The following is a 14,676-nucleotide window of genomic DNA, read 5'->3' as shown; positions in this document are numbered from 1 at the left end:
ATACCATATTCGTTTTTTTCTTTTTCCATTCATTGAACACTTTCAAAAAGGATGTCTAAACTAATATTCAAAATTACTAAAAATGTCAAGTACCTCACATCCATCCTTTCCACAGCATATGTGGAAAGACTGAATTTGGAGATGAGCACTGATCATAAGGAGTGTACTTGTTCCCTGGAGGAATCACATCAGAGAATTCTGACCCTGGCTTCACCTACTGCTTTCAGCACAGTCTTGGTTTTGTGATTCGTAAAAAAAAAAAAAAAAAAAAAAAAAGACAGTGAATTTGCATGAGAAGCATTTTATTGTAATTGGTGTCTTTGGGTTATAGTTTAATTAAGTATTACAAACAGCTTCTGGTACATTTTATTAATTTAGGAGAAAGCCTAATTATTTATTGTTTTGAAAGTTAAAATGTCTTTTCAACTGGCATATTAGTTACACAGATGATTCAATAAATATTTCAAGTAGTCTTTGAAGGAATTTGTTTCACATTAATTTTAATTATTGAGAAACTTTTTAATTATTCAGACATTTGCATTGGCCTTCTTAAAGTTCTTGTTATTCCCATTCCTAGGCATAAATAAAATGACAATTATTAATAGTAAACTACAATATATTCTCTAGGCACCCCACAAAGAGTTTCAGAGTAATTTTATGTGATTAAGTCACATTTCACATTCATCACAAAATCTGTGGCTTATATCAGGAGAAACACACATATAAAATAAATTATTAAAATTTATGTGCTTTGAATAATTTCATAAATAATACAGAAAGAGATTTAGAATAAACGTAAGGGACATTTCTTGAAATGTGGGCTATGTTCAGCAATTCAAAAAACATCCTGTGATGAGCATTGAAAAGTTCTAGGCTGAGGTCAAAGGCAGCTCAAATCATGATCATGTGGAGAGTCAGAGAAGTCTGATCTTGTAGAGAGTAAGTGAAGAGAAGTCCGGGTATACTCAAGGAGATGGCGTTACTGATTTGTTGCTTGGTTATTCTGCACATCACACAGCTTCAAAACACAAAAGATTCAGGGAGTTGTGAACATGTGCCACGGACCAGGCTCAGTTGGCCCACCTCAATCCGTGGGAATCAAGGTCTCAGACAGATGGGCATAGAGTCGGTGAGAATCAACAGACACAGACACGAGAGAGTGTGTTGGATCTGAATGTAATGTCCAAACGAGCACCAGACTTTTTTATACAGAATTAAAACATGAAAAGCCCGGCAAACACATCCCCCCAAGTTAGTTTACCACTTAAAATAGAGCCAGGTGAATACTCTGATGTAATGCTAGTCTATTATACCACCAGGGGTTCTTAGTAAATACCTGATTATGCTATTCCTTTGGGCCTAGTGAAGAAACCTGTCCCAGGAGAATTCCCCTCCACTAACTCTTTCATGGTTAACCCACCTATTTGCTAGGCCATTGTGTATTCCCTTGTTTGGGTGAGACTTGACTATTGTCCTAAGTAATCTCTATGCAGACTAGCCCTGAGCTATTCTAGCTCTGTTCTTTGTGATGTCTAATTTGTTTCACTGTCTCTACTAGAAGTGAATTTGAATGTTATTGAATAGGTAACCTTCTTACTGAATTCAAAGGTCACTGTTGGCTTCAAGGATTATCTAGGAACTATTGGAACACTGGTGGAGGCTTAGCTATGTCAAAAATCAATCTTTAAAGGCACTTATAAAAAACAATACTGAAAGAGAGCACGTGGATTCATACACTAGACTAACATGGGGACAGGGTTTGAGTATACGGGCTATGGGAATGCCAAGGTTCCAGGAGGCATAGTTTCCATGAAAATCTTTGCTTCTTGAGTGCTTCCAGGCCTTTCAGCCTGTCAAGCAGACTTCACTGGAGTGGGCATAGCAAACATGTATTCCTGACTTCTGTGTTTGAGACCCTAGCTTAGACAATATATCCTTGTAGTGAAATAAAATTCAAATTAGCATTGCTACAGCTTCAAGCCACACATGTTGACTTTGCCAGTTGATCCCATACACAGCTTGTATGTCATCGGATCTCTTGACAGCCAATTTACGACACAGGTTACTTAGTGTTTAATCTGAGAACTATATTAATTACTCTTTCCTTATTTTCTCTGAACTTCATAGGTAAGAGTTAAATATTAGACAGTAAATCTGAGATTTCAATATAGATTCATTTTTTTGTATTCTTAACTGTAGTTTTTAGTTTTCAGGTTCAGAAATAGTATGTTTATGGAGAAGTAGTTAATTATTATTTGTTTGTTGAAGTTGTTATTATTCATGAAAATAATGCACTATATTGTATATAACAATCAAGTCACATAGACTTTCATGTAAAGGAAACTAAAAATCTTCACATACTCATATACACAAAGAAGAAACATTTATTTTATTTAAAGTAAAAACTTTTAGGATTTATCTCTCTATATATAAAACACAGGCAGATAGATGATAGATTAACAAAATATATAAAAGAATATTTGTCACATAAACTACTTCACATTATAAAATATTATTCAGTTATTGTCTAACATATCAGAATTACTGAATTCTGAACTCATGGAAAAGTAAAAACTAATATCAAAATTCCAGATGATAAAAAAAATAGCCTAAAAATTACTATTTCTCAATCTGCCTGGTACAACGTAAGAAAAAAGTCTCTGGGTTTCAAAATCAGAGTCAATTATTTGGTTAGTTTTACAAGGTAACTATATAAGTTGTTTAGTCCCTGTTAACTCCAGTTTGCATATCTGTTTCACTTAATTCTTCTGTCTTCATCTAAGGTTTGACAATGTACTCAATGCTGTAAAATTGCTGTAGAATGTTCATTATAATGAATATAAAATGTTTTCAATACTTCACTTGCCTCAGATTTTTTTAAATTGTCTGAACATCAGTATCATCACCATCACCATCCCCACCACTAGTATCAACCATCCTCAATGCTGATATTTTAAAAATTAATCTATTATCATACTGCAAGTATAGTTGAACAAGGAGAAGAAATATAAAAGTAACAAACAGTAAAAAGAACATATTATCATTCAATAATATCAAAGCAAACAAGAAAAAGACAAAATGTTTTCAAAGCTTTACATTTTATTAGTGTATCTTACTTGTACAAAAGGATGGGTTCACAGCATCATTATGTTTTTTTGTTTTGTTTTGTTTTTGTTTTTTGATAGTTAGGAAAGCTTCTCTTTTTTCATTGTCTTTTATTGAACTCCACTTCCTCCTCCCAAATTTAAATGTTAAATAAGATTCAATGATCAGACTCAAAAATATTAACGTTTTTATTTAGAATTTATAGAAGAAACATAGTAAAACAATTTCCCTTACAATATCAATCAGTAAAGAGGCACCTGAAACAATATATAAAAGTTAAAAAAGCAGAATTGAGGTCTGAAAAATAGAAGAAATAGTCTCTTATTATGAAAAAAAAGGGGGGGCGTGTTCAGCCACTCTAATAAAGAAAAAAGAAAACCAACTCAGGCAGAGCAAGCTCTGTTTCTGTTCCTTACTTGGCACAGGTGGCTTAATTGCTGATGTAGATGAGAAGAAAATAATACATTTCAATTCTGATGAGAAATAAAAAAACTGAAAATTTCTGATTCACAAACTTTCTTGAACCTCCTAAGGTATCTGATTTCCTTCTTTGAATTTGATATCTCTATAATTTTGATCTGGACAAATATTTTTATAGCTTTAAAATAATGAGGTTCTTTGAAGACACTATGCAATTTCTCACAGAGTCAGCATTACCACCTCAATATTATAATGACTCTTACTTTTTACTTTGATGTAAAATTGAATTTCCGCTTAAAGAAGCCAAATGTTCAGACTCTGTTTTTATTGTGCTGATCTTAAAAGTTAGACTTTATTTTAACTACATCCAGCATGTTTTGCTATTTTAGCTCAAATTCATTGAATTACATTTGCTACATAGTTTCAGTCCTAATGAAATTCTTTGCCTCTTGTTTTTTCAGGTTGATGGTGGTTCCTTGTCACTATTTCCCCATTATGCATTCATGCATCCGCCTTTGAAAAGCATCAAGTATATTTACTTGGGCAAAGTCATGGGAATGCAGAAACACTATACAACGGAAACTAAAATTCTCTCTGAGTGTCTCAGAAATATCACTTAATATACTACTAGTTTTGGCAATGGCCAGATTCATTTATATGTTTAAGAGAATCTAACATATTTTTTTTACCTTTATACTATCTTAAACTTCTGGTCTTAGATTTCCACCTCTGCAATAAAACACTATGACCAAAATTGGAGAAAAAGTTTTTTTGTTTGTTTGTTTTGTTTTGTTTTGTTTTGCTTTTTTGTTTTTTGTTTGTTTCTTTGTTTTTGGAGACAGGGTTTCTTTGTATAGCCCTGGCTGTCCTGGAACTCACTTTATAGACCAGGCTGGCCTTGAACGCCCGGGTTGGAGAAAAAGTTTTATTTCAGCTCAAAATCCTAGATCAGAACCCATCTGTGAAATAAGTCAAGGCTGGAACTGAAGTCAGGAGCCTGGAGACCAGAGCTGAAGCAAAGGCCTGAGTCATGCATTTCCTGCTTTGCTCCTCGAGTTTTATTTAACCTGATTTCTTTTTTAAAAATATTTTATTAGATATTTTCTTTATTTACATTTCAAATGTTATCCCCTTTCCTAGTTTTCCCTCCAAAAATCTCCTCCCCCTCCCCCACTTCCTGCTCCCCAACCCACCCACTTCCATTCCCCATCCTGGCATTCCTGTACACTGGGACATAGAACCTTCACAGGACCAAGGGCCTCTCCTTCCATTGATGACTGACTAGGCCATCCTCTGCTACATATACAGCTAAATCCACAAGTTCCACCATGTGTTTTCTTTGATTGGTGGTATAGTTCTAAGGAGCTCTGGGGGGTACCAGTGAGTTCATATTGATGTTCTTCCTATGGGGCTTCAGAACCCTTTAGCTCCTCTGGTACTTTCTCTAGCTCTTTCATTGGGGACCTTGTACTCCATCCAATGGATGATTACGAGCATCTTCTTAACCTGGTTTCTTATAGCACCTAGGAAGAAAGTTTAACACTGTCTCAGTGAGCTATGTCCTGCCATACCAATCAATAGCAATCATATTTCACCATACACAAATACATGGGAGAATTGTATTAGTTCTTATCCCTTCTTCCTAAGATACTTTAGCTCCTGTAGAGTTGACAAAAAAATACTTAATTTTATATATAGAAAGATGTAAGTGAGGTTTTATCATTTTTTTGGAATTGCCTAAGTAATTGTTGTACATAATTAAAGGTAAGTTTAATTAACCAAAGGATATTAAACATTATACTATAATAAGTAATAAAATCAGAAATGAAAAGGGAGACATAACAATGGACAATGAGGGAATACAAATAATTACCAGGCCATACTTTAAAAACCTATCCTCCACAAAATTGTAAAATCTAAAATAAATGTATAATTTTCTCCATAGATAACATCAAAGTTAAATCAAGATCATATTAACAACTTAAATAGGCATATAACCACAAGAAAATAGAAGCCGTGAGTAAAATCCCACCCCCCAAAAGTCCAGGTCCAGGTGATTTTAGTATAGCGTTCTACCACACCAGACTTTCAAAGAAGAATTAATGGCAATACTCTTTAAATTATTCCACAAAACAGAAACCAAATGAACATTGCAACATTAATATTATGAGGGTACAATTACCCAAAATGAGAACCACACAAGAATTCAACCATGAAAGAATTACAGACAAATTTCCCCTATAAACATATATGGAAACATACTCAACAAAATACTTGCAAAACAAATCCAAGAACATATCAATAAGTTTATCCACTATGATCAAGTTGGCTTCAACTCAGCAAGATTGGATGGAGGGATGTTTCAATATATAAATATCAGCCAGTTCAATGTAATCTGTCATATAAAATAACTGAAAACAATCATGATCATCACATCAGATATTGAAAAAGCCTGTGACAGAATCCAATACTCATTCATGATAAAAGTAATGGATAGATTAGGATAAAAGGGATATACTTAAGTATAATAAAGACAACTTACAACAAGCCGATGGACCTCATCAACATCAACATTAATGGAAAGAAGCTCAAGGCAATGTCTCTACAATCAGAAACAAGATAAGGTTGCCCATTTCTCTTTGTACCTATTCAATATAGTACTTGAAGTCTTAGCTAGAGCAGTAAGACAACTTAAGGAGATCGAGGAAATACAAATTGGAAAGGAACAAGTCAATGTGCCATTCTTTGCGGATGACATGATAGTATATATGAGACTCCAAATATCCTACTAAGTAATTCCATAGCTGATAAGTACCTTCTGCAAAGCAGCTAGAGTAAAAATTAACTAAAAAAAAAAGAATCCTTGATATATACAAATGATAAACATGCTGAGAAAGAAATCAGGGAGACAACACCTTTTATAATAGCCACAAACAATTACATATATATAATATATATATATATATATTATATTATATATATATATGTCTTGGAGAAACCCTAACCAAGCAAGTGAAACGACATTCATGACAAAACCTTAGTGATCAGAGAAATGCAAATCAAAACGCCCCTGATATACTTACTACCTTACACCAATCACAAAGGCTAAGATCAAAACCTCAGGTGACAACACATGTTGGCGAGGATATGCAGAATGTGGAACACTCCTCCATTGGTGGTGAGATTGCAAACAGATACAACCATTCTAGAATCAATCTGGAGGTTCCTCAGAAACTGGAAGACCCAGCTATACCACTCTTGGGAATATACTCAAAAGATGCTCCACCATGCCACAGGAGAAGGTGTTCCACTATGTTAATAGCAGCCTTATTTGTGATAACCAGAAGCTGGAAACAACCTAGATGTTCCATAACAGAAGAATGGATACAGAAAATGTGGTTCATTTACACAATGGAACACTACTTAATTATTACAAATGAGGACATCCTGAGTTTTGCAGGCAAAACTAGAAACTATCATCCTGAGTGAGATGACTCAGACTCAAAAAGACATGCATGGTATGTACTTCCTAATAAGTGGATGTTAGCTAAATAAATAAACAAATAAATAAAAATAATAAAAAAATAAAAAAAGAAAGAAAGGAAAAGAAAAGAAAAGAAAAAAGAAAAAAGTACAGAATACCCAAGATACAGTCCACAGAACTCAAAAAGGTCAACAAGCTGGAGCGCACAAGTAAGGGCGCCTCAGTCCAACTTGGAAGAGAGAAGAAAGCAATCACAAGTGGGGAGGGAGGGAGGGAGGGAGGGACCTGGGAGGCTAAGTGGATGGGATGGGAGGGAGTCGCGAGGGGGGATGGGTGAACCTGATCTGTTATTGGGTGAGGAAAAAGGGCTGAAGCCCTGAGGACCAGAAGAAAGAATGTAAACAAGAAATAGGAGGTTGGGAGGACCTTCCCCCCCTACCCCCCCTTAATGCACCAGAGACCTGGGAGGTAAGAGATTCCCAGAATTCAAAGGGAGGGACCTTAGATGAAACGCTGGACAGTAGGGAGAAGGAACGTATAGAGCCCACCTCCAACAGGAAAACAGGACATCAAGTAAGGGATGGGGGTTACCATCCTGCAGTCACTTCTTGAACACATAATTGTTCCTGTCTGAAATAATTACAGGGATGGAAATGGAGAGGAGCCTGAGGAAAAGAAGGTCCAGCTACGGGCCCAAAATGGGATCCAGATCAAGGGGATGTCCCAAACCTGACACTATTACCGAGGCTATGGAGTGCTCACAAAAAGGGATCTATCATGACTGCTCTTCGAAAGACCCAACAAGCAACTGAAAGAGTCAGATGAAGATATTTGCACCCAACCAATGGACAGAAACCAATGACCCCTGTTGTTGAATTAGGTAAGGCTGAAAGAAGCTGAGGAGAAGGTTGATACTGTAGGAGGACCCGCAGTCTCAATTAATCTGTACCCCCAAGACCTCTCAATCACTGGACCACCAAACAGACAGCATACATCAGAAGACATGAGGCTCCCAACACACATACAGTAGAGGACTTCCAGGTCTGTGTGTATTCAGAGATGATGCACCTAACCCTCAAGAGAGTGGAGGCCCTGGGGAGTTTAGAGGTCAGGTGGGGTGGGGTTTGGGGACATCCACATGGAGGCAGGGTTGGGTGGGGAAGAGGCATGGGATATGGAGTAGTAGGAGGGTGGGTGGGGGTGGGGGCTGGGAAATGAAATACAGAGAGTAAAACATAAATTAAAATTTAAATTTAAAAAATCGTACTGTCAAAAAAAACCCTCTGAGACTGAAAAATAAATTGAAAAAGATATGAGATGATGGTAAGATAACTTATTCTCACAGATTGGTAGGATTAACATAGTAAAAATGGCTATCTTACCAAAAGCAGTATATTGACTCAATGCAATCTCCAACAAAATTCCTACACAATTCTTTACAGGCCTTGATAGAACTTTGCTTTATTTCATATGAAAAGAAAAAAGAAAACTCAGGATAGCTAAAATAATTCTGAACCATCAATGACCTTCTGGAGGTATCAACCATTCCTGATTTCAAGCCAGTACAGAGCTGTGGTAGTAAAAACCAGAAGGTATTGACATATAAACAATCAGGTTGATTAATGAAATCAAATAGAAGTCTTAGACATAAATCTGCAGACCTACAGATACCAGAATTTTATAAAGAAGACAAAAATACACAATGGAAACAGAAAGCATCTTCCACAAATGGTGGTGGTTTAACAGGATATCTGCATGTAGGAGAATGCAAAAAGATCAATATTTTCACCTGGCACAGAACTCAAGTCTAAGTGGCTCAAAGACCTAAAATTCAAACCTGATATATTGAACCTGATAGAAGAGAAATTACAGAATACTCTTCAACATATTGGCACTGGATACAACTTCCTATAAAAGACACTAATAATATAGGCACTAAAATCAGCAATTAATAAATGGGAACTCCTGATTGAAAAGCTTCTATAAGGCAAAAGACAAAACAGCATCCCTCAGAATGGTAAAAATTCATGCAATAGATTACCAATATCCAAAATACACAAAGAACTCAAGAAAATAGATACCAAAAATATATAAAATCCAATTAAAAATAGGGTACAGATCTAAACAGAGAAGTCTCAATAAAGGAATCTCAAATGATTGAGAAACACTTAAATGTTCAACTTACTTATCCATCAGGGAAATGAAAATCAAAACTACTTTGCGATTTCATATTATATCTGTCACAATGGCTGAGATTAATACCAAAATCATACTTCATGTTGGCAAGGATGTGGAGTAAGGGGAACTTTCCTCCACTGCTGGTGGGAGTGGAAACTTGTACAGCCACTACGGAAATCAATACTGCAGTGCCTCAGAAAATTAGGAAGATATATAAGCTAAAAGGATAATTAAGTTTTAAAACAACAAAATTACTAACATATAGTCTCTAGAAAAGGGTGGATTTATAACTATGCCTGAGGTCAAAAGATGCTTGGCATCAGATCTCCCAAAGTCACATCAAGATGTGGTCATTAGAGGGATATTAGTATTAAACTTGTATGCAATATTCATGAGTGTGCACACCTAAAAATTTTCAGTAATATAAGTAAAAATATATGTCAAGTCTGAGTTTTGTTTATTTACAAATTACAAAATTTATGTTAAAAATTTATTCAACATACATATAATTCACATAATTAACCATAGAACTTGACTTCATGTTCACTTAAACAGGTACATGGAAAGCATCTGGATATAACAACACCTATTCGGATTTTGTCCTTATACCACAGTAAGGGTATTCTCAGCCTCATAAAAGAAGCCTTTTTATCCCGATGATGGAGTTTCAACATTTCTTTGGAGACTCAGTTGTGTCTTGTGATGTTTTTCTGGAAGCTGCCTGGAAAAGAAGGATGTGATGTTGGGAAATATAACCCAACAGACAAGGTATGACACTGTGTGGCATTGGTTTGCCTTGATGCTGTGCTGGTCTTTATGGGGCTTCCCTAACGCTAGCCTTTACTGAGTATACTGTGGCAATGGTTTGCCTTGCCTTCACTGATTGTTATGAATTCATAGAGAGAAATGCAGAAAAGGACTTCTCTTGATATCCCAGTGGCTTCTTGCTGCTTCTCATACTTGGGCTGATTGGCAGGTTTCTTCTGGATCTAACTGCCTTTGCTGATTTGTAAGTAGTGTTTTTATGAATGGATCAGGCTACTGCTGCTGATTTGTCCAAACTGATCTGCTGATATCCTGGCAATGAAGATTAGAATCACCCAAAAACACTACCTCAAAATAGGCCCATATCTCTTTTTGCCCTATTAACCTTTTCTTTCCATGGCCTCTGGTGGGTAGTGGGCTATAAAAGACGTTAAAGCATTTAAGAACCCTTATTAAAGTAGATTTTGAAAAATCTAAGGCTACATAGTCAAATACAAACCCACAACTAGTTAAAAGTTGATCATGGAATGCCCTGCCACAATCTATATACCTATAACAACACTTAAACCTAAAGCTCACAGAGCAGTGTCAACAAAGGGACAGAGAGACCTGCAAGCTTGCTGTGAGATAGTGTCTCTGTAACTGATATGGATGTCACATCTGTGAAATCTCAACAATGTTGTGCCCTAAATAAGACCTGCCTAATAACCACAATATCCAACATGTCAACATGATTGGTAAATTTCTACAGGGTCCCAACCCTGGCTGAAGGCAATCAATGGCTTCTCAGGGAGGGAGAATCAGATTTCTCTAGGACCAAGCACTGTGATAGCTTATACAACTCATAGTGGTCATTGGTAAACCCATGTGTATACACACTCAACTGATTGGTCTTGGAATTGTTGCAATAATAACTATAGAAAAAAAAAGAACATGAATTGCAGAGGGATTTGAGAAGTATTCACAGGAGGAGTTGAAGGAGTGATAAAGAGGGGTAGAAATGATGTAACACACTACTCATTTATGCAATTCTCCTGAACCAACCAAACAAAAGCTACTAAATTACAGGTTTGTAACATGGCTTAGCAGGTAAAGGAGCTATCTGCCAGGTTGGAGAACATGAGTGATTTCTAGAACCTATAGGATGAAAGGGAAAAACTGACTGTTATTAGTTGTCCTCTAACTTCCACAACTACACTGTGTCACACACACACACACACACACACACACACACACACACACACACACACTTCTCCTCCTAGTAAAATATAATAATAAAACATAATAAAATTCAAAACATCAAATTAAAAGCAAAATATTTTTATTTTAAATACTAATATACTATTGTTAATATAGGCAGTATACTACTAAGCAATAGCTCTCTGACTTTTATTTATCTTATAAAATTGAAATTTTATACCCTTAAATATGATTTCTACCTCCTCTCAGTGCTTGAAAACTTTATCAAATTCTTTGCTTCTACAGTTTCTAATAAAAATAGAATCATAGAATAATGCTCTTTTTATCATAATGTCTTTGAGGTTTTTCTATCTTGATATAGAAAAGTTACCTTGTTGTCACAAATGAAAGCATAGGCTACTTGAGGTAACTTTGGGAATAAATTTTAATAAAAGAGGTTTCTATGCAAGTTGTTGAGATACATAACAAACTTCAACTAGTAAAGCTTATAAATATTCTGAGTAAATAAAAAAGATAAAGTGATTTAGAGAAAGTTAAATCTAGGAGTTCTGCATGTGTCTATAATCACAGCCTTCAGGATGCTTATGCAGGAGGAATGTGAAGTGGAGGTCAGCCAGGACTGCATAGTTGTAGCTTGAGCTCCATAGTGAGGCCATGGAGAGAGGAGGGACAAAGGGACATATGGAAACAGAGGGCAAAAGAGGAAGACTATTAGAAAGATGTGACCTAAAATATATTCTCATAATTGGACTGCATAGACTTTCTAGAAGTTGATATTTCAAAGCTGGCTTTCTCTAAGGAATAAAAATGCAGCATTCGTTGTCATTATGGTTACTATATTCTGGGTAGGTAATAACTGACAAGCTTCATTCTATCCTGGAATCCAGAAATACAGTCAGGAACTAAACAAACCCTCTCAGGATTGAATTCACAATCAAATAGAAGAGATCTTAACTAAAGAAACACATGTTTGTTGTGTCAGATGCTGCACACACAACTGAGAGAATTGAAGTATAGGAAGAGGCAGGACAGCTATACTGACAGGAAGGACTGCAGGGCCTCTGGGGCTGGATTGTACTTAGCAGGTTGCAGTGATGGTGCCAATGGTTGCTATGGTCTCAGAGATACTTCTGCTGTGGCTTGTGTAGTTTATGTTATGCTATTCCACCTAAAAGATAGTATTTGGACACAGAATCAATAGAAGTATGGAATTAGGCAAGACAGAGAAAAAAGTGCAAATCCATGACTGAGTTGAATTTAGCTTGCTTTGGAAATAGATTTTTTTCTTTTCTATGGGCTTAGAATGGAGAGGACACATTCATGTATCCGCACGTATGGAAAACTCATCTTTTGGTAAGTCTTCTCCTTTGTTCAACACTTGATGATAGTATAATTGTTCATGCTTACTGCCGTTGTACTTTTACATGTTTGGCACCATGTCCTAACTGCTCGACCTCCCAGTTCTCTACTCCTCATGATTTTAGACCAAGTCTAAAATTAGAGAACAAGCATTTACATAAATGTGCCATGTTTTTAGAGCTTAGACCCATGAAGTCAACACCATTGCCAGGTTAAAATCCATTAAATTGTATCAACCCTTAGTAATCCTTTAGGTAACAGGATACATTTCCAAATTCTTTTATTCAATATTCATTACATCTTGAATAAAACTGGAGAAATCCGAAAAAGTTCCCAGGTTGATAACTGTCTTAAGATACATTTCTTATTTATGTGGAATAAGCCGGATTTGCATAAATAACTCCAAATTTTGAGTTCAGCATTATATAATATTAAATGGAACATTGCGTTTTGAAATGAGCAATTTGAACACAAGATTTTTTTTAACAAATCTACTAAGAATGACTTTTGTTATTTTAACTGCTCCTAGTATGTAAGTTCATTTCAGTTTGACTTGATTTAATTCATTATGAATTCAGTCTCATTAAAAAGGATAAGCCAAGGTAATCTCAATGGCTTTTGGACAAAATTCACATTAATAAGAATATGAAGGTGCTCACATTACTATTCCTTCTTTTACCTTATGTTAGGCATTTGTGAAATATGACACAAAACATGGTTCTATATTCCTGGCAAATAAGTTCTGATAGCTTTTTCTTTTCTGATACAAAGCATAAGGGGTACCATCACCTATAAGAACATTAAAGTCTCTCTGAATCTGTAAATATTTTTATACATTTTCATTATAAATCCTTGAGCCTTGAGGGGAGGGGTTTGATGAACACATCTCAATTAGAACTAAATGCTTCAACGTCTTTTACTTTCTGGACATTGTCCATTTGTGTCTTTCTGTTAATTCCAGTTTACTACAAGAAGTTTCTCTGATGAAGATTCAGTGAAAAACTAATCTATGGCTTTAGTATTACATCATTAGGAGTCAGTTTATTGCGATGTTTATTTAAATTAATGAAATTAATAGGTTTTCCTATATGCCTATTACCTATGTAGTCTTAAGATCTTGAACATTTTAGCAATGTTATACAGATGTCTTTAAAAAAATCAGTCAATCCAATCAATCAATCAATCAATCAATCAATCAAACAAACAAACAAATAAAAATGGTTGGTTTTTCCATTACATTCCTGACACCATTGTACCAGTATGTTTTACAGGCAGGTCACAGTTGTTGATCCCAGGGTTTGAAGGTGGTGAGTTTGATGATTGCCTTTCTTCTCCAGTGGTGTGAAGAACACCATTCAGCACCATGAATGCTGGTCATTATGGGTGAAGCTCATGTTGGCTACCAGCTCAACGTCTGCCTTTCTTATGATATAAGCAAGCAGATATACCATCATGAACATACCTACTTTTGTTTACTTCGTTCCACCTAACATTAATATTCATTCTCTGGAAGTTTCACTTCCTGTACTCCATTCACAATCCTTCCCAGGTCCCTCACTTGTAACGTCCATAACTGAAGGCCTCTGGCAGAGGTGTGAGAGGGAAAGGACTCAAGTTCTGTGTAAGGGGCAGGCCACTAAAAATATGACTATGCTCCAGTGAGTATATAGATAATGCAAAGTGGACTTGTTTACATTTTTTTTATATTCAATCAACCTACATTGACACACAATCTACTGAGAGTTCATAAATGACATTAAGATTCACTCAAGATGTGTGTATTCTGTGTGTTTGGACAAAAACATGATACCATGTGTCCATCACTATTACAGTATCCCACAGAAAATTCTCTTTGCCTTAAAAATTCTCTGTGTAGGCAGAAGTAGTGGTGTATGACTTAAAGCACTCAGAAGGGGGAGGCTGGAGGATCTCTGTGAGTTCAGTGTTACACTGGTCTAATTAGTGAGTATTTGGCTGGTTGGGGCTACACTGAGGGACATCGACTTAAAAAAAGTATATCCTTTCAACAATGGATATTCATTGCTCCTATCCTAGGATCACTGGGAACTGTTGATTTTTCCTTCTTCAAATATAATTTTTCTTTTTCTACCATCTTATGTACTTTTCATCATCCCATATGACGCCTGTTAAGATTTACCATATCT

This window comes from Mus musculus, chromosome 18 (assembly GCF_000001635.26).
Source record: "Mus musculus strain C57BL/6J chromosome 18, GRCm38.p6 C57BL/6J".
NCBI lineage: Eukaryota > Metazoa > Chordata > Mammalia > Rodentia > Muridae > Mus > Mus musculus.
The sequence above is the reverse complement of the archived record's forward strand: the minus strand, read 5'-3'. Positions refer to the sequence as shown.